The sequence below is a fragment of the Hemicordylus capensis genome, chromosome 5, assembly GCF_027244095.1.
Source record: "Hemicordylus capensis ecotype Gifberg chromosome 5, rHemCap1.1.pri, whole genome shotgun sequence".
In the NCBI taxonomy this organism is placed as follows: Eukaryota; Metazoa; Chordata; class Lepidosauria; order Squamata; family Cordylidae; genus Hemicordylus; species Hemicordylus capensis.
The window spans coordinates 7504606-7525033 of NC_069661.1; the positions used below are offsets into that span (position 1 = coordinate 7504606).

The window sequence follows — 20428 nt, forward strand, 5'->3', positions numbered from 1 at the left end:
TTTCGGCTGTGGCCCCTCGGCTTTGGAACGCTCTCCCTGAAGAGCTTCGCCATGTTTCCTCCCACAGTGTTTTTAAAAAACACCTTAGAACACACCTTTTTAAGGAGGCTTTTTAATGCTCTAATTTTTTTTTGTTATATCTGGTAGGTTCTTTAGATTTTTTTAGTTTTTTGCTTTTAAAATAACCTTTAATTTGAACCTAATAATGACTGTGGTTTTTAATCTGACAACCTTTTTGTTTAATTCAGTTAATTTCATTACTTTTATTGTATCTATCGTATTGTTGTGAGCCACCCCCCCAGGGGCGGGGTATAAATATTTTAATTAATTAATTAATTATTAGAAGTGGGGAAGCTCTTACAACAGCAGGGACTTCATTCCAGAGCCTCGGGGTGACTACAGAGAAGGCCCAGCCCTGAGTCGCCACCAGATGAGTTGGGGGCAGCCGCAGGCAGCTCTCTCTTGAGGATCTTAATAAGCCGTGGGGGTCCTGAAGCAGAAAGCACTCTCTTAAATACTCCGGGAACAGGCCATGTAGACACCGCAATGCTAGAAGCAAGGAGTTCCTTGGATGTTTTTAAGATTACACAGCAACATGCCTTAAGGCGGGAGAGACCAGATGAGCAGCGAACAGAGGAAGCTGCCTTATTCTGAGTCAGACCACTGGCCCATCTAACTCAGTACTGTCTACACTGACCGGCAGCAGCTTCTCCAAGACTATAGGCAGGAGTTTCTCCCAGCTGTACCTGGAGATGTTGCCAGGAATTGAACAGTCAAGACCCTTTGCATACAAAGCAGATGTTCTTCCACTGCAGATGCCCCATCCCCTAACGGGAACGTTTTACAGCAGCGTGCACTCACCCATCCAAAAGCAAACCAAGGCAGGCCCTGCTTAGCAAAGAGGACAATTCATGGACGCAACTGCAAGACCAGATCTCCTTCCCAAAGTGGAGATGATTCCTCCTCTGACACACTAGCCCCATGCATATTGACTGAGAGACAAACCTCATGGCTTTGCTAATCACTTCTATGTAAATACATTATTTATTTATTTATTTACTTATATACCAACAGACTTTTAAGTTTACAACCTGTTAATACAATAAAGCAAGATAATGTAAAATTTATTTCAAAATGCATAAATGTTAAAAACGCAATGAAACCGTAAAAACAAAACACAGGTGGGCCATACAGCAGGTTTTCCTGTCCTCCAAAGATGCACCTGAAAAAAACAGTATTCAGTTACCTATAGGTGGCTAGAAGGGAGGCAAGGGAGCAGATCTCCCTGGGCAGAGAACTCCAAAGCCTGGGAGCAGTGAGCAGCCACACAGAAGGCCCTGTCTCACATGCTCTGCAACTGAGCTTCCAAATGGTGTTGGTACATGGAGCAGAACTGCCCCAGCAGATCGTGTTGCTCAAGCAGAATCCCTTGGGGGAAAGTGGTCCTTAAACAAGCTTAAGATTAGGCCTTGATCTCTTGCCCATGGACTTCCCAGAGGCATCTGGTGGGCCACTGTGCGAAACAGCATGCTGGACTAGATAGGCAGGGCTGTTCTTATATAAAATTCCTATGGGTTGATGGTGCTGGGATTGCAGTGGTAAAACTGCCGCCCTGTAACCAGAAGGTTGCAAGTTCAATCCTGACCAAGGGCTCAAGGTTGACTCAGCCTTCCATCCTTCCGAGGCCGGTAAAATGAGTACCCAGAATCAGGGTGGATTTGATTTAAATCAAACTAATTTAAATCACGATTTAAATCACTAGCAGGGTGGATAAAAATCAATGATTTTTTAAAAAAAAATAAAAAAATTGGATTTTTTTTACTTAAATTGATTTTTTTTAATTTAAATCGGATTTTTTTGATTTTTATCCACCCTGCTAGTGATTTAAATCGTGATTTAAATCGTGATTTAAATCAGTTTGATTTAAATCAAATCCACCCTGCCCAGAATGTTGGGGGGCAATATGCTAAATCATTGTAAACCGCTTAGAGAGCTTCCAGCTATAGAGCGGTATATAAATGTAAGTGCTATTGCTATTGCTATGTGCTGGTGTCAGAACACAAAACATATCTCATGCATGTCAACAAAGCAGTACATATGAACTTAGGAAGCTGCCATATACTGAGTCAGACCCTTGGTCCATCTAGCCCAGTATTGTGTACCCAGACAGGCAGTGGCTTCTCCAAGGTTGCAGGCAGGAATCTCTCTCGGCCCTACCTTGGAGATGCTGCCAGGGAGGGAACTTGGAACCTTCTGCATGCAAGCAGGCAGCTGCTCTTCCCAAAGCAGCCTCATCCCCCGAGGGGAATATCTTACAGTGCTCACATGTAGTCCCCCACTGAAATGCAAACCAGGGCAGACTTTGCTTAGCAAGGGGACAATTCATGTTTGCTACCGCAAGACCAGGCCTCCTCTTCTACAACGAGCTGATATTGCACAGAGGTGAGGATTCTCTTTTCTCTAGCACAGGGAGAGCAACTGGTCCTATCCAACTCCAACACACCATTCGTTCAGTAGTGGCTATCTACCTTGTGCTTCTTTTTACCCTGCCAGCCTTTGGGATCCAGGAACCATCTTAATATTTGTCTTCTTTTTCTATGTAAACTGCTTTGAGAACTTTTTAACTGAGAAGCATAAGTAAATAATAGAGGCAAGCAAACAAGAGATAGAGTTGCCTGCAAATCAGGATTTCCCAGTTCAAATCTTGCCTCTGCCATGAACTCACGAGGTGACCTTAGGCAAGCCGCTCCCTTTCAGCATCAGCTGCAACATGGGGTAATAATGCTTGCTTACTTTACAGGGCTGTTGTAAAGGGTTACATCATGAATTCACATGAAGCATTCTGCACACTCAAGAGACACCACACAACTATTATTATTAAGCAGAAAGGAAATGGCATGCCAAATCTCTCTTGTGTTTCAAAATAAAATCTCAGGACATGTTTTATAACTTCAGTTTCAACAGTGCAAGGATACTCCAAACTACTGGTTAATCTTTAATACGGCATCAACCCTATGATGCAAGTTATCAGTGGTCAGATTAATGCAGGTGCAAGGAAGGGATTTTGCCCCCTCTTGCTTCAGTAAAGGTAAAGTGTGCCACTGAGTCAGTGTCGACTCCTGGCTCCCACAGAGCCCTGTGGTTGTCTTTGGTAGAATACAGGAGGGGTTGACCATGGCCTCCTCCCGCGCAGAATGAGATGATGCCTTTCAGCATCTTCCTATATCGCTGCTGCCTGATATAGTACCAGCGGGGATTCGAACTGGCAACCTTCCGCTTGTTCGTCCAGCATTTCCCTGCGCCACTTAAGGTGACTCTTGCTTCAGTACAGCTGTAGAAAGCAACTGCAGCCGGGGGGGGGGGGGGGAGTGATACTGTGCACATAAAGTCTGGAGCAGCAGAATCCAGAATGGTCCAGGACAGAGGCAGGCAACCTGGGCCCTCCAGCTGTTGTTGAACAACAACTCCCATCATCCATTCACCTATCCATTGGAAACCAGGGGTGGTGGGAGCTGTAGTGCGACAGCAGTTGCAGAGCAAAGACTGCCCACCACGGTCTGGGATAAGAATGAATAAAACTTCCCGAATCCGCTTCAGAACTAATCTTGACTCCAGACCAGGTCTTGACTGGACCCCAGGCTCTGACATGCGGACGACATCCCTGGACATCCCTGTTCCGCACTAGGGTTTAGGAGGCTGATACTGCTGCATGCCTTCAAGCTGCTGTGTTCAGGGCCTTCCCTCCCATACATCCGTTGGCATTCCTTACCAGAGGTGGCAGAGAAAGGCTCCACCATTTGTCCCTGAAGGCCTCTGCAGCATGTTGGAACCTGGAGAGCCCTGTAAAAGCACAGCAAAGCCAAAGATGCCAGGATGCATGGGAACTTGGAACTCCCATGGTTCCCAGCATTATCCAAGGCCATGCCACAACCTTCAAGCCTTGAACGGAGCCCACCCTGCTCCTTCTGGTAAGTAACACACATTGTACTGCAGAGAAGAGACATTCATGGGCTAAAGGCGGGCCTAGTGGTAGCAAGCATGAATTGTCCCCTATGCTAAGCAGGGTCCACCCTGGTTCAATTTGAATGGGAGACTAGAAGTGTGAGCACGGTAAGATATTCCCCTCAGGGGATGGGGCCACTCTGGGAAGTGCAGAAGGTTCCAAGTTCCCTCCCTGGCAGCATCTCCAAGATAGGGCCGAGAGAGATTCCTGCCTGCAACCTTGGAGAAGCTGCTGCCAGTCTATGTAGACAATACTGAGCTGGATGAACCAAGGGTCTGACTCGGTGGAAGGCAGCTTCCTATGTTCCCTATGACGTGGCACCCAGTATTTTTGTTATCACCACATGCCAGGACCTGGAGGCCTGAAAGAAGTTAGTCTGGGTCAGAACAAGACCCCATATAGTCTGGTCAAGTTCATCTTGAGGAGAAGAGCTGGTCTTGTGGTGGCAAGCATGAATTGTCCGCTTTGCTAAGCAGGTTCTGCCCTGGTTGCATATGAATCGGGAAACCACACATGTGAGCACTGCAAGATATTCCCCTTAAGAGATGGGGGAGCTCTGGGAAGAACACCTGCCTGTTTGCATTCAGAAGGTCCCAGATTCCCTCCCTGGCAGCATCTGCAAGATAGGGCTGAGAGAGATTCTTGCCTGCAACCTTGGGGAAGCTGCTGCCAGTCTGTGTGGACAATACTGAGTTGGGTGGATAAATGGTCTGACTCAGTATATGGCAGCTCCCTATGTTCCTAATTTGTACGGCTTCAGTCTGCAGTTAGAGGAAACTGTGTGACTGAATGCTTCTTCACCCACCCAAATGGCATGGCAAACTGGAATGTCAGAAAGAAGGCTAGGGACAGAAACCTTCTCCCCAGAACCTCATTTCCTACATGCAAGGAGTTCTTTGTTTTGCTTTTCAATGGAGGAGAATTCAACCCGGCAATCATCCCACTTGTAATCTGAAGTTGTAGAGTCCAGGAGCAGCCTTGCAATGCAATCCAGCGCTTGCACTGCAGTAGCTGAAGTGACAACAGAGCAAGAACCATACAGCTGGGGTGGGTGGACCTTAAAGCCAGCTTTCTCTGGCCTCTCCACTGAGACAGGATCCTCTGCAACCAAATATGCCAAGTGACGTAGCCACAGAGTGCCCAGAGCAAAGAGCAGGAGGGCAAGGACAGACCACATCAACCACACTGGGAGGAAGAGCCACACTTCTTGTAAGAATAGTCAGAGCCCAGGCTTCTAAGCAGTATCATGTGCTTAGTATCATGTAAGACTGAAATGTTCCTTCGGGTGTTCGGTCGCTGAGATAGCTGGTCGTAGAGTGATCTTGTAATCCATGGTTACTATGTCATGTGGAATGAGTACTGTATGGGGTTGGGGTTATGACGTTATGTAAGATGTATTTTACAGAATTGTGTTGCTGTGTATGTTATTGCTTGTAAGCCGCCCTGAGTCCTATGGGAGTAGGGCGACATATAAATCTAACTAAATGAATAATAATAATAATTAATTAATGTGCATCATTCTAAGCACAGTATCAGGTTCCCAACCAGTAGTACTCTGAACGTTGCTAATCTACAATTCCCATCTAGCCCAGCTACAATTTATTGTGGCTAGGGAATGATGGGAGTTGTGTTTTGGCAACATCTGGAGTACCACTGGTTATGGACCTCTGTGCTATAGGACAAAAGTCTGTCCTGAAAGGATATCTATTCCCAGCCCCAAATTCAGCAGCCACGGTTCACCTGAGTGCTAGCCCAGCTCCAGAACCTTAACCTGAACAATGAGAGTGGTACCTGCAGAAAGAAGCACAACTCCAAGTGTTGCCTTATCCCTCTCCTGGAAGTGCACACCACACAGACCCCTTGCATCTGCCAGGCAGGCAGAGGAGCGAAGTACACTACAATTATCACCCTCGGGGGGCTCCCCTGCAGGTGCCCCCACCATCAGGCTTCTACAAATCCACTTGCCAGCTCACCAGTGGTGAATGCACTCAGCCCTTTGGTGAGTAAGACACCTGGCACCACAGATCTCCTCCCTAGAGGTCTCTTTTCCATTGCCCTTTTTTAAGAAGGTGAGAAACAGTAGGATTTCTTTCTGAGCAATAGAAGAGGGCTCCCCCTCTTTCTTACCATTTCCATGTCCCAGTTCCAATAAGAACAGAACTGCTTCTCCCTTAAACCCTTTGCCTGTGTGCCAGAAAATAATCTGAGAGGAGAAAGGGGATTGGTGCAGTGTCCCCTCTAACAGGGATTCCCAGATGTCGTTGACTACAACTCCCAGAATCCCCAGCTGCAATGGCTTTTACTTGGGGATTATGGGAGTTGTAGTCCACAACATCTGGGAATCCCTGTTAGAGGGGACACAAGATTGGTGGCAATCACAAATAATGGCTGATTAGTGAGCTAAGCCTAAATCTGTAGATACCTGCAGGGTGCTGCTGACTGGAGGCAAATTAGACAAATTCATGGAGGACAGGTCTCAATGCCTACTAGTCTGTTGGCTGTGGGCCACCTCCAGCCTCACGGAGGCACAATGCCTCTCAATACCAGCTGCAGGGGAGTAACAACAGGAGAGAGGGCATGCTTTCACCTCTTGCTTGTGGGTTTTCCAGAGGCATCTGGTGAGCCACACTGTGTGAAACAGGATGCTTGACTGGAGGGGCCTTGGGCCTGATCCAGCAGGGCTGTTCTTATGAGAGATGGTATTCTCTATTGTGGTGCTCTGTCTATAAAACTCCCCTCTCCAGAGAGGTTCATTTGGCACCCATGCTTCAATTTTTTCAGCACTAGGCATTCTCTTTGCCGATTCTCCCAGGCTTTGTAAGGTTTCAGATTTTAAGCTGCCACTTTTAATTGCTACAGTTTTATTGATTATTATCATTTTATTTGTAAACTGCCTTGGGATTTTTATATTTTTTAATGGAATAAAGTGAAGAAAGGAGCCAGCAAGGTGTAGTGGTTAGAGTGCTGGACTAGGACTGGGGAGACCCGAGTTCAAATCCCCATTCAGCCATGATACTAGCTGGGTGACTCTGGGCCAGTCACTTCTCTCCGAACCTAACCTACTTCACAGGGTTGTTGTGAGGAGAAACCTAAGTATGTAGTCCACCGCTCTGGGCTCCTTGGAGGAAGAGCGGGATATAAAATGTATAATAATAATAATAATAATAATAATAATAATAATAATAATAAATCCCCTGAATAAAAAATAAAATGTGGGCTGTACATAGGCACAGAGTAAATTGCCTGGATCTTCTGAGTGAGTGCATCCAATGCTCATGTGCAGATAGACTGTCGCATCAGATTATTTGTCAAGCTGGTTCTGTGTGGTATGGATACATGTACGCCATGTGGAAGGCCATCAAATGTGACCATTTATACACAGATTTTGCACACATTCCTTCAGAGAAAAGGAGTTCATACTCTGGGCATAAGTAGTTGCTCCCCACAAAAAGTTTAAAGCATCCCTACATTTTGCTGCACTTTCCAGATTCCCAACCTAAATATTAAGCATAGTACTTAAATTTAGATCAATTGTTATCGATATTCCCCATAAACCCAGAAATGTTTATCCTTTTCTCTTTACATCATTGCCTTTAATTCAGAATCCCACAGAAGTCTACCAAATAAACACATAGCAATTTACAATGACCCCTCTTTATATAAACACACACACACACACAAACAAGAATCAGCAGCTTACAAGTGGCTAAGGTTTGACAATTAACTCACCAGTGTCTGTTAAAACAGCTACACATCTACTCCACGTACCACAGATTAATGATTACTTTCATCAAAATATCTAGGCTCAAATTAACAGAGTACTCGTGTGCAGAAAAGTCAGCCACAAACAAAGAGGAATTTGGGTGGGGGCGGAGACTGAGAAGAGATCTGGAACCAAAGAGCATTGCAATTAATACCATCAACGGTTCTGCACAGCTCCCCACTCCCTCCAGGGAAACAACTTTTTTTTTTTTTAAATGACAGCTCAGATGGGCTCAGATTTGGAGAGACATTCCCCAACAACGTACATCTACTAGAAACCAGCCTCACCAATTAAACAGTTCAAAAACACACACAAGGGCAAACTTGACCACACAGAAGAATCTGTGGGAGTGCAGAGCAGATACCAGAATGCAAATCCAGGACAGCGAAGGCAGCAGGAATGCATGCTCCCCATTTTAAAGAAGTCCTCCAAGAGGAGCCACTGAGCTAGCTGTGCGTGTTGCTAAGCACGTTACAGGCACGGCCAGGAAAAGGGGAAGGAGGGGAGGAAAAAACCAGACAGAGAAATGTGCAATCAAACCCTATTGCCAAAGGTTCTTTAAACACACACACATACACACACACACACACACACACACACACACACACACACACACACAGGGGACAAAGATGTTGAGGGTTTGGCACCTCCTCTGCGATATTTGCAAAAGGGAACGGAGGGTGCTGCTGCTAGCACAAAAGCGCAAGCTAACCAACTTGGCATGAAACATTCATAGAATCAGGCACTTGACAGTTTCCAGAAACACCTCTTGAGAAATTTCCAAACCTCATTTTTGGCTAAATGCACTATATTTTTGTTTCCAAATCCAATCTCTGAGACTCTCCTTCAGCCCTACGGACCTTTCAAAACCTCACACTAACCAAAAGGTAGTAGAGAGCTTTCGTAATAAATTGCAACTTCTCTCTCTCTCTCTCCCCCCTGTATATCTAGACATGCAGTCTTATGATCTTGTCTGACTTCCTTTCCACAAGGCAGGGGAAATGCATACCAAGTCCTTCCTTGCAGGATCCTGTCACTTTGGAAAGAGTCTCTGTGTCCAGATCATTTGCACTTAAATAGGAGCTGCACACCAGTAGATTAAGGTCTACCTTTGCAGTGTAGAAATATGCATCCCAGCCCCAGAGGGGAAAATCCATATAGGCACTCAATGATGCTCAGGCATTTGCAACCGCCTGGCTCAATACAAACCAGCAGAGAGCAGGCACTGCACCCCGCAATGCCGCCAAATCAAAGAGCAATGACTGGATTAGAAACTGGGTCAGTACCTTGGGGAGCTGGCCTTTCCCCCTCAGCCAAGGCGGGTAGGTACACAACGGCCATTAACCAAAGACTGCCAGGCACTGGGCCATTTAAAGCAAGGGATGCCACATGATCTCCAAACACATGAACACACACCTTCTCTCTGCACAACACTACCCCACAGCAGCCCCATATTGTCACGTGTGCTGGAGAACCCACTAGGAACACCTGCTAGACCATCAGAGGATGGAGAGGTTCCATCCAACCGCCTTGGGATAGTTTTATGAAAGGCGGTATAGAAGTCTAACCATAAATAAAATTGCTTACAGAGACCCTGGACATCATTCCAAACCCACCAGCTTTACAGAGTCCCACGGACTGGGTGTCGCCCTCAGCGGCTGCTCAGAAACACTGCAGCCATCCCCATAAAGACCCACCGAAAAGATCCTTCCTCCACATGGGACAAAAAAAACCCACAACTGCCTCATGGGAGAGATCCCATTCCCACAAAAGCCCCAGAACAGAGGTTCTCAATCTCGGCTCCCCAGCCCCAAAGGCCATTATGCCTGCTGGGGATGATGGGAGTTGTAGTCCATCAGCATCAGGGGACCCAAGCTTGAGAAACCCTGACCTAGAGAGATCTCTAACACGGGCATCTCTCTCCCCACTTCCCAAACAAAACACTGTCAAGGAGCACATCGGCACAGGACCCCAGCAAGTGCTACAGACTCCTCCCTGCATCTTCTCACAGTCCCATAGCAGAGACCCCCACACTCAGCTCTACCTCAGCAGCTCTATGAGAAAGCTCTGGGAACCAATGCAACCCCCCACCCCAACCTCAGCCCCACAGGGAGGCCAGATGGCCAGAACCCTTCAGCCAACCCCCCCATACATGCCTCAGCCCCACAAGACCTCCCAGCCTGTGTTGCCTGAAAAAGACCCCCCCCGCCCACTGCCAATCTGCAAATCAGCTCCGAAGTCCCCCTTCCCTTTCAAGGGGTGAAAAGGCACCCCACAACAGGCCCCCCCCGATTTCTGACATTATCTTTTTATTCTCTCCCTCCCTGCCCCAATTCCTCAGCTAGCCTAGCCGGTAGCAAAGACAGAGAAATGTCCCAGGGCGCGCGGGGGGGGGGTAGGCTGAGCCCCCTCCCTCCTCTCTTTCCTCCCCACCGCAAGCCCCACACAGGTGCTGTAAACTGAGGATGGGGAAGAGGCAGTGGGAGGGGGTGGGTGGAGAAGCCCCCTTCTACCTTTTGGTTGCAAGACTTAGGCAGGACAGCTCCAGGATTAGCCAGCCCTGACAACACTGCTTAAATTTAAAAGATCAACCCCCTGCCCCCAATTCTGCATTGGGACCGGACATCACCCCCCGCCCCATTTTTATTTTTTTTTGCACTGGGGCTGGAAAGCATTCCTCTCTCTCTCCTCCCCATTCTGCATGTGAGACTGGAAACAATGCCTGGCTGCCTCCTAACTTTGCATTGAGACTGGGAAAGCATTCCTCTGAACCCCCAACCATCTTGGAATTTAAAAAATAAAATAAAGGGGGGGGGAGGCACAGAGCTAGCCACTCACCCAGAGGAGATGCGCCGGCGGAAGAGTCTGGACACCTCCGAACGTTGGCAGCCGCTTCACACAGTCAGAAACGCCACTCAATGCCAGCCTAGGACAGACACACAGCAGCGGGAAAGAGACCCGGATGTGGAACACTCCACCCCCTTCGTTCATTTCTGCGAGTCTTTTTTTTTTTTTTTTTTTAACTTCTCCAGCCTGTCCACAGACTCTGCCCGTGGTAGGGCAGATCTGTAATGGGCTTCGCGTCCTGAACTGCGCAGGCGCTTGAGAGCAGCCCTGCTTGAACTGATGCTAGGGGAGGAAATGCTTCGGAAAGACTCCGGCGTTTTTCGGTGCTACAGACCCGGTTTGAAAGCGACCTTGGCTTACGTGCCCCCGCCCCCCCGGCACCCAGCAATAGTTGCATCAAGAGTGTATGCATGCTGCTTACTCGCGGACTGAGCCCTCTCCCGCTATTACTCCCCTGCAAGCGGTATTCAGAGGCAGACTGCCCCTGAACATGGAGGCTCTATTAAGCTACCACAGCGAAACGAGTCCTGCTGCACCACGTGTAGGGCCCATTTAGTGCTGCAACTCTCTGCTGCGATGGCCAGCCAGATGTGTCTATGTATTTATTTTTTATTTTTATGTTTTATTTATATTCTTCACCGTCCTTCCCAAAGTCAAATGTCAATAAAAGCAATAAACAACCACAGCATAACAACTAAGCAATCTCCAAACCCTGGTGAACGATACAGAAAGAAAGATCCACAAACCCTGGGAGAGATAAAAGCAGAGCATTTTAGTCCACTGGTTGCAAAAGCTTGCCTGAACAAAACTGTCCTTATCAGACATTTAAAGCAGGAGTGGGAAGGAGCCAGCCTCACCTTCCTTGTGGGAGCATTCCAGAGGGAGGGGGGCACCACAGAGAAGGCCCGACCTTGGAGCATGCAGGAGACCCTTTCGGTCCAAGAAGGAACCGGAGAAGCCCAGAGGTAACAAGAGGTGTCCCCTGCTAACTGAGCAAAGAGGCACCTTTTAAAGCCCAGAGGTAACAAGAGGTGTCCCCTGCTAACTGAGCAAAGAGGCACCTTTTTAAAATGGTGATTCTCTTGATTTAGCAGGGGGAGAGCAACTGACCCTATCCATCCCCAGCACAGCATCCCTCCAGTGGCGGCTGCTGATGTCTGTCTTATGTTTCTCTTTTAGATTGTAAGCCCTTTGAGGACAGGGAGCCATTTTGTTTGTTTATACCTATGTAAACTGCTTTGGGAACTTTTGTTGAAAAGTGGAATATAAATATTTGATGTATTTGTAACAAGAAGCCCAACACCACCCAAAAAAGCTCCATTGGACAGCAATCTGGGGACATATTGTTGGCAAAAAGGTGATTTATCTTTGCTGTAATCAAAACCACAGAGTAGTAGTCCTAATAATGGCCAACAAATTTGGGCAGTTTTCTCCGGTACTTTTACAGACAAGATCTCCAGACTTCCACACTTAGAAATCGAAAAACACAAAAAGGTTTGCACTAGATACCTTCAATCATCTATCTATGGATGAGCTGGTCTTGTGGTAGGAAGCATGACTTATCCCCTTAGCTTAGCAGGGTCTGCCCTGGTTACATATGAATGGGAAACTTGATGTGTGAGCACTGCAAGATATTCCCCTCAGGGGATGGAGCTGCTCTGGGAAGAGCAGAAGGCCCCAAGTTTCCTCTCTGGCATCTCCAAGATAGGGCTGAGAGAGATTCCTGCCTGCAGCCTTGGAGAAGCCGCTGCCAGTCTGTGAAGACAATACTGAGCTAGATAGACCAATGGTCTGACTCAGTATATGGCAGCTTCCTATGTTCCTAGGTTCATCCAGTCTCCTAGAATTCGTATTTTTAGTGGATGTTGGCAGCAACAGTACTGCATGCTCAAAACAAAGCAGTTCTTCTGGTCATCAGCCAGCAAGGAGTGAAGGGAGAGTGCATGGTCATTTTGTGGTACAGGAGGAATGCTTGCAAACTGCAAGCCCATTAAATAGAATAAAAGTTGCATCCTATTGTTGGGACGGCATCCTCCAAAACTGGCACACCTTACCAGCATTTGTCTGATGGCTGCTCTGGATGGATTTTGACAAAGAGAGGAGCTGAAACAGGGAAGCAGTTCAATTCCAGGCTGGTCAATGAGCACAAAAGAGCAAAGGGGGCTGATGCTGTGTGCAAGGGAGTGTCTGCCACCCTGATGGGAGAGACCGCTCTGTGGAAACTGCTGGAGGCATTGAGTGCTGTGAAATTGCTTTTGTGCATTAAACTTTCCCCAGCAAGCTCATAAAAAACAAAGATCAAACTTGGTTTCATCAGATGTTCCCAATGCCCCATAGATTTGCTCTGAACTGACCGCATCGATCCCACTGGTGCCAGAAGCGCCACTTATTTCTCTTGCAGCTTTCCCAGGGTGATTTTCATCAATGCATTCAGCGACTAACAGTGATAATCAGCATTTGTGTGCAAAAAGTAAGTCCATATACCCTTGTCTCCATGTGGCAGATGAGAGCTAAGGTTGAGAGATGACAGTGCACCTAAGGCTGTCTCCAGCATAAAGATAAAGTGTGCTGTCGAGTTGGTGTCGACTCCTGGCGACCACAGAGCCCTGTGGTTTTTCTTCGGTAGAAAACAGGAGGGGTTTGCCATGGCCTCCTCCCACGCAGTATGAGATGATGCCTTTCAGCATCTTTCCTATATCACTGCCTGATAGAGGTGTTTCCCATAGTCTGGGGAACTCACCAGCGGGGATTTGAACCGGCAACCTCTGGCTTGCTAGGCAAGTCATTTCCCACTGCACCATTAGGTAGGTTGTCTACAGCATACTCTTATGTAAGTCTGCTTGAAAGCAACTCCTGCTGTGATGTTGGGGGTTGTTAATTTTTACCCCCAGTAGGTAAAACAGCAGAGTACTAAGGAATGAGCACACATTCCAGTTACAGAGTAGATAACAGAGGATGGTTTAGTTGTTGCATCTATTTAGAGAAAACACATGGAGATTCTTGTAGAACTAAATACTAAGTATTTATTAGTGAAGTTCACTTGGATAGGAAAGACCTAATCCTAATCTAAAGGACTACATAATGGATAGGTAAGGACGGAGAGAGATGTTTCCATCTTTTCTCTAGAGGAAAGGAAGGATTGTGACTCAACACAGGAAGTGCGGAAGAGTCCGTAAAGGGGCCAGTTCAGGGCCCTATCCACCCCCAGCACAGTACCTCCAGTGACTGTTGCTGGTGTCTTATGTTTCTTTTTAGATTGTGAGACCTTTGGGGACAGGGATCCATCTTATTTATTTGTTAATTCTCTGTGTAAACCACCCTGAGCCATTTATGGAAGGGCGGTATAGAAATTGAATAAATAAATAGAATCATCATCATCATCAGCCATCCCAGGTCCTTAGGAAGGACTCGATGTCTGGATAAAACAAACCAGTCAATAACACCTGTCTGACTCTGTAAACAAGAAATAGAGTAGAGACAGTTAGAACAGTTATTTATTTATTTATTACATTTTATATCCCACTCTTCCTCCAAGGAGCCCAAAGCAATGTACTACATACTTACGTTTCTCCTCACAACAACCCTGTGAAGTAGGTTAAGCTGAGAGAGAAAGTGACTGGCCCAGAGTCACCCAGCAAGTATTTGGCTGAATGGGGATTTGAACTTGGGTCTCCCCGGTCCTAGTCCAGCACTCTAACCACTACACCATGCTGGTTCTTAGGGAGACCCCCTTACTCACTGCTCCTACTGCCCCTAGTGGTCATTAGGATAGTTGGTGCAAAAGGTCGATGCACTGGAACTGCATCTCCAACATGTGCTCAGGTATAACTTACTCCCAGGCAAGGGTGTATAGGACTGCAGCCTTAGCTTGCTTATGGCTGCACTGAAGTTTGAAGCAACATTCAGGATGTGATTGTCCCCACCATATTTCATTTCAGAAGGCGATTTCCCCCACTGTTCCCGTGGTGGGGGTGACGGGATCAGCCAGACTCAGATGAGGAGACCTGTGGTCCATGGGTCGATGCACCTTGTGGGGAACCACATGAGGCTGCTGTGGGGTGGAGGAGAGTGACAATATTCTTGTTCCAACTGGTTCCTCCTTACCTGGCCTGACTATAAATACTTCTTGGTCAGGCGTAAGTCGTATTTGTCATGGAATCTGGACAACTTTTTTTTTTTTTTTTAAAGAGGGATGTGTTTGGACTGTCATCTCCAAATGCTCTAGTCAATGAATCACTGAGTTTGAACTCAAGAACTCCGGAATCAACTGCTGGGTGTAGCAGAACACCAGCGAGGTTTGTTTTTAATCACTGTCATCTGCTCCCGCACGTAACCATTTACACAAATAACAGAGTTGGAAGGCAAGGAGTCCAAAGCTTTGCTGTGTAATGTGAGGCAATGGATTCACCTGCCTGCTTACCTTGGTTACCTTAAAGAAACCAGAACACCCGCATTTGGCAGAACAAATGCTTAAAGCTGGTTTCCTGCAGGGGATGGAGAAACAGGATTTTCCAGCAAGATTGGGACCAGAATGGGACAGTGTGCTTGGACAGACAGGAACATAGGAAGGTGCCAAATACTGAGTCAGACCATCGGTCCATCTAGCTCAGTATTGTCTCTGGCAGTGGCTTCTCCCAGGTTGCAGGCAGGAATCTCTCTCAGCCCTATCTTGGAGAAGCCAGGGAGGGAACTTGGAACCTTCTGCATCCAAGTAGGCAGGTGCTCTATCAATGAGCAATGGCCCCATCCCCTAAGGTTAATATCTTACAGCGCTCACATGTAGTCTCCCATTCAAATGCAAACCAGGGCAGACCCTGCTTAGCAAAGGGGACAATTCATGCTTGCTACCACAAGACCAGCTCTCCCCCACACGGGAGCGGAAAAGGCGATCTATAGGAAAGCCCATGCAGAGAAATATGACAGAATGAGTGGGACCAGCCCTAGAGATTTTTGGTGCCCCAGGAGAAGTATGGCTTTGGTGCCTCCCCCAACCAAATTCTATTACAATTATACTCTGTACCATACAGAATATAATTTTGCCTGAATGAAGGGGGGTCAAACTTGACGGTGGGCAGTGGCTGGTTGGGGAGGGGTCAGTGAGGAAGCAATTATATTGAGGCCAGATGGGTCTCTGGGACAACACAAAGGGAGCACATAACACCGATTCTAAAAGAACTGCACTGGCTGCCACTATGTTTCTGGGTGAAATACAAAGTGCTGGTTATTACCTATAAGGCCCTTCATGGCTTGGGTCCAGGCTGTTTGAGAGAGCGCCTGTCATAATCCCTGCCGCCTGTTACGATTTTCTGGAGAGGTCCGGTTACGGTTGCCACCAGGTCGTTTGGTGGCGACCCAGGACGGGGCTTTCTCTGTGGCTGCCCCAGGGCTCTGGAATAAGCTTCCTGCTGAAATAAGAGCATCTCCTTCTTTGTTTTCAGGAAGAACCCCAAGACCCTCCTGTTCTCTCAGGCTTTTAATTCGAATTAATTTTAATATTTTTTTTAAAAAAACTTGTAATAATTTTAATCTATTGTTTTTCTTGTCATGTCTTTTAATTTGTGACTTTTAAATATTTTAAATTTTGTACACCGCCTAGAGATATATGTATCAGGCAGTATAAAAATATGATAAATAAATAAATTATACAGTATCGTTAAAAATCCGCGAGATTTCCCACGGCTGCTGCCTCATGCCACTGCTCAGCTCCCTACGCAGTCTGCCCCCACCGATAAGCTGGCCACTGTGCATGTGTAGTGGCTATCTGCAAGGTCAGTCCAGCAAAGATTTTTTTACTGGGCTGGCCCTTTAAATAGCTGCCCACCATGCATGGGCTTGGCCGCCTCAGCAGTGGGGCTGGAGAGCATGGCAGGGCCCGACTGCATGGGCACGGGCCAACAGGGGAGGCACATTTTACAGATTTCCAAAGATATAATCTGCTTCCTCACCACTGTGAGGCTGTCCACTGTGCGGGCAGGAGTGGCATTTCTATTACACACCCTTGCGATCTGGCATCCTAGACGACCACCTAGGTCTGCCTAGTGCATGGTCCCGACGGCCCTGAGAATGAGATAAGAGCCACAGAGCTGCTGTTGGATTGTGCCTCTTCCTTCTCTTTTCTCGGTGGGGAAATGTCGTATGACATATTACATGCCATGACTTCATTGCCTGACATCACACTGTGATGTCATCGATGTTTCATCGCATGGAGTGGGGAGAGACACCCCCACGATGACATCAGAGTGTGTCACAACTGGGTGTTACCAGGAAGAGGGGAGAAGGACAGAGAGGAGCAGAAGCTTCCCTTCTCTTTTAACGCCTCGTTCTGCCCAGAGTTCATTGAAGGCCAGAGACGTTCATCTGAAAGAACAGACGTCCCCACCTGGAGACAAGCCTAAGCAAGTTTCAGACTGGCTGCTGCTCAAGCAAAGTAAATATAATATATTTATCATACTTGTATGTATCTCTAGGTGTCACACGGTCCAAAATACAATATAAAAACATAATAAAATCAATTAAAACAATTTCACAGAATAACAATTAAACAACTTAAAATTCATTTTAATTAAAAGCCTGAGAAAACCGGTGTGTCTTAAGGGTCTTTTAAAAAGCAATCAGAGATGGAGAAGCTCTTCTTACAGGGAGTGCATTCCAAAGCCCTGGAATAAATAAGAAGTTCTTATTTAATTGAATCTATCTATCTATCTATCTATCTATCTATCTATCTATCTATCTATCTATCTATCATATTTGTATACTGCCCAAAATGAAAGTCTCTGCGTGGTTTACAACAAAACAATAAAAACAACAAATAAAAAGGTTAGAGTTTTAAAGGTTAAAACTATTAAAATTCAAACAATTAAAACAGTATCTAATTAAAAGCCTGGGTGAACAAATGCGTCTTGACTGCCTTTTTAAAAATTGTAAGAGATGGGGAGGCTGTTATTTAAGCAGGAAGCGTGTTCCAGAGCCTCAGGGCAGCAATGGAGAAGGCCCGTCCCCGAGTAGCCACCAGACAAGCTGGTGGCAACTGCAGATAAACCTCTCCTGATTATCTCAATGGGCGGTGTGGCTCATCATGAAGAAGACGCTCTCTTAAATACCCAGGGATCAAGCTTATTAGGGCTTTATGGGCAATAACCAGCTTCTTGTATTTTGCCCAGAAACGTATCAGCAGCCAGTATAGTTCTTTCAACACAGGAATAATATGGTCTCTCCGAGATGATCTAGAGACCAACCTGACCGCCGCATTCTGGACCAACTGCAGTTTCCGGACTATGTACAAAGGCAGCCCCACATAGAGCACATTGCAGTAGTCAAGTCTGGAGGGGACCAGCAGATGTGCTACTGTTCTGAGGTCATTTATATCAAGAAATGGACGCAGCTGGCGTATCAGCCAAAGCTGATAAAAGGCACCTTGGGCCACTGCCTCAACCTGGGACACTAGGGAGAGGTTTGTGTCCAGAAGCAAGTTTTGTGGTCCCAAGATTGTGTACCTGTTCCTTCTGGGGAGGTGTGACCCCATCCAGAACCGGCAGTGCCCTTTCCTTCCTAAATATTTTAACACCATAGATTGAACAACAGCATTGAACAACACCATTGTGGTGGAGAGCTGGTGTTGTGGTAGCAAGCAAGAATTGTCCCCTTCGCTAAGCAGGGTCTGCCCAGGTTTGCATTTGAGTGGGACTACATGTGTGAGCACTCACTGTAAGATATTCCATATAGGGGATGGGGCCACTCTGGGAAGAGCACTTGCATGCTTGCATGCAGAAGGTTCCAAGTTCCCTCCCTGGCATCTCCAAAACAGGGCTGAGAGAGACTCCTCCTTGCAACCTTGGAGAAGCCGCTGCCAGTCTGTGTAGTCAATACTGAGCTAGATGGACCAATGGTCTGACTCAGTATATGGCAGCTTCCTATGTTCCTATGATTCACAACAGAATGGGCAGCCAATGTTTGAAAATTGTTATAATGGTGTACTAAATCAGCACCTGGGCCTCTGATGTACTTCTTAGAGCTGCCAGCCCAACATCACATTTTAATTTGGGCTGACAAGGAAAAACCACCGTGGATGGAAAATAAACCCTCACAAGTGGCAATGTAATAATCTGCCATAAACGCAGAGCTCATAAATGTCCTTGAGATTTTACGCAGGTAAGCATTTGGATCAACCCCAAGAAATCAGTGGGGCTAAAACAGCTTAATTTGTAATAGTTCAGCTTAACTGGGCTGCCTGAAAGACGCACACACAGCGGCGTGCTTTAAATCCTTGGTTTCTAACCTCAGGAATGCATGCATTATAGGAGAGGGTGTCAAAGTGTTGGACAGCCTTGTCTAACAAGAGTCGGATTACTGCTGTGGGAATCCCCTGCTTAGACTTGCGAGGGGCTTTCCCAGCAGTATGTTTTCCAATTGGAATGAAAAAGACTCCAATGAACAGTAGCCAGTAGCTGATGTTGGCAGCAAGGGTCCCCAGATGTTGTTGGACTACAACTCCCATCACCATCATCCCTGGGAGCTGAGGTCCAACAACATCTGGGGACCCAAGCAATGATGTAGTTGCAAATCAAGAAGCCCAGGCGTTCTCTATGACAGCAGCCCCCATAGTCTCACCCACCCTGACAGCCACGCCCCATGGCCACGCCCATCCCACTGGCTACACTCTTCACTTAGATGCAAGAATTTGCGGGCTTCTGCTACAAGAAATCAGTGATCATGTAGGCCCTAGGGAATATACCAGAACGAATTACAGGGAATGCAACGATTCCTTCCACATGGCCATAGGAATGCATGGAATTTCCGGGTGGCTAGAAATTCAGTGCATGAATTTCCATGGCTATTTGGAAGGAACAGTGCATTTCAGTGGGCATTCCGTCATTCGTCTGAGCATGTCCTGACACTAGACCACGCTAGGACTTGCATGCTGACAGTTCCAGGTTCAATCCTTGGCAGCATCTCCTGGAAGGGCTAGGAAAGACTCCTGTCTGGAATCAAGGAGATCCACTGCTGGAAGACAATTCTGAGCTAGATAGGGCAAGAATAAGGCAGCTTCCTATGTTCCTAAGACAAGAGGAATGGTAATAAAACCAACAGTAGTCCAATATTCAGTGATATCACTAATGGTTGGAATAGCAAGAGCAGTGCATTATTTCCATGTACATAGGAACATAGGAAGCTGCCATACACTGAGTCAGGCCATTGGTCTATCTAGCTCAGTATTGTCTTCACAGACTGGCAGCGGCTTCTCCAAGGTTGCAGGCAGGAATCTCTCTCAGCCCCATCTTGAAGATGCTGCCAGGAGGGAACTTGGAACCTAGATGCTCTTCCCAGAGCGGCTCCATCTCCTGAGGCGAATATCTTACCGTGCTCATACATCAGGTCTCCCTTTCATATGTAACCAGGTTAGACCCTGCTTAGCTAAGGGGATGGGTCTTGCTTGCTACCACAAAACCAGCTCTCCTCTCCATAAGAACATAAGAACAGCCCTGCTGGGTCAGGTTCAAGAAGGCCCATCTAGTCCAGCATCCTGTTTCACACAGTGGCCCATCAGATGCTGCTGAAAGCCTACAGCCAGGAGTTGAGGGCATGCCCTCCCTCCCGCTGTCACTCCCCTGCAACTGTAGAAATGTAGAAAGAAAGCCAAGAGCTTTGCGTCCCTGCTGAAACCCTGGAGGGGAAAAAGTACCGGGACTGAGTCCCTGCAGCACAACACCACTGGCCAAAATTAGGAGCCCCTGTCTAAAGACTGTGGATGCCAAGACTGGGAATCCCTCGTTTAAAGGACAAGGATGCTAGAGTGCAGTCTCACCTGGAAATAACAA

At 47.0% G+C, this 20428-nt stretch overlaps 1 protein-coding gene across 1 annotated transcript in view; it reads right to left on the minus strand.

Moving 5' to 3' along the window:
* RNF24 (ring finger protein 24) overlaps positions 1 to 10769 on the minus strand; it is a 101541-nt gene extending 90772 nt beyond the window's left edge. The window contains exon 1 of the mRNA XM_053257369.1: positions 10605 to 10769. The gene's annotated coding sequence lies outside the window, so the exon portion shown is untranslated. The remainder of the gene's footprint in view (positions 1 to 10604) is intronic.
* Between the last annotated feature and the right edge of the window lie 9659 nt (positions 10770 to 20428).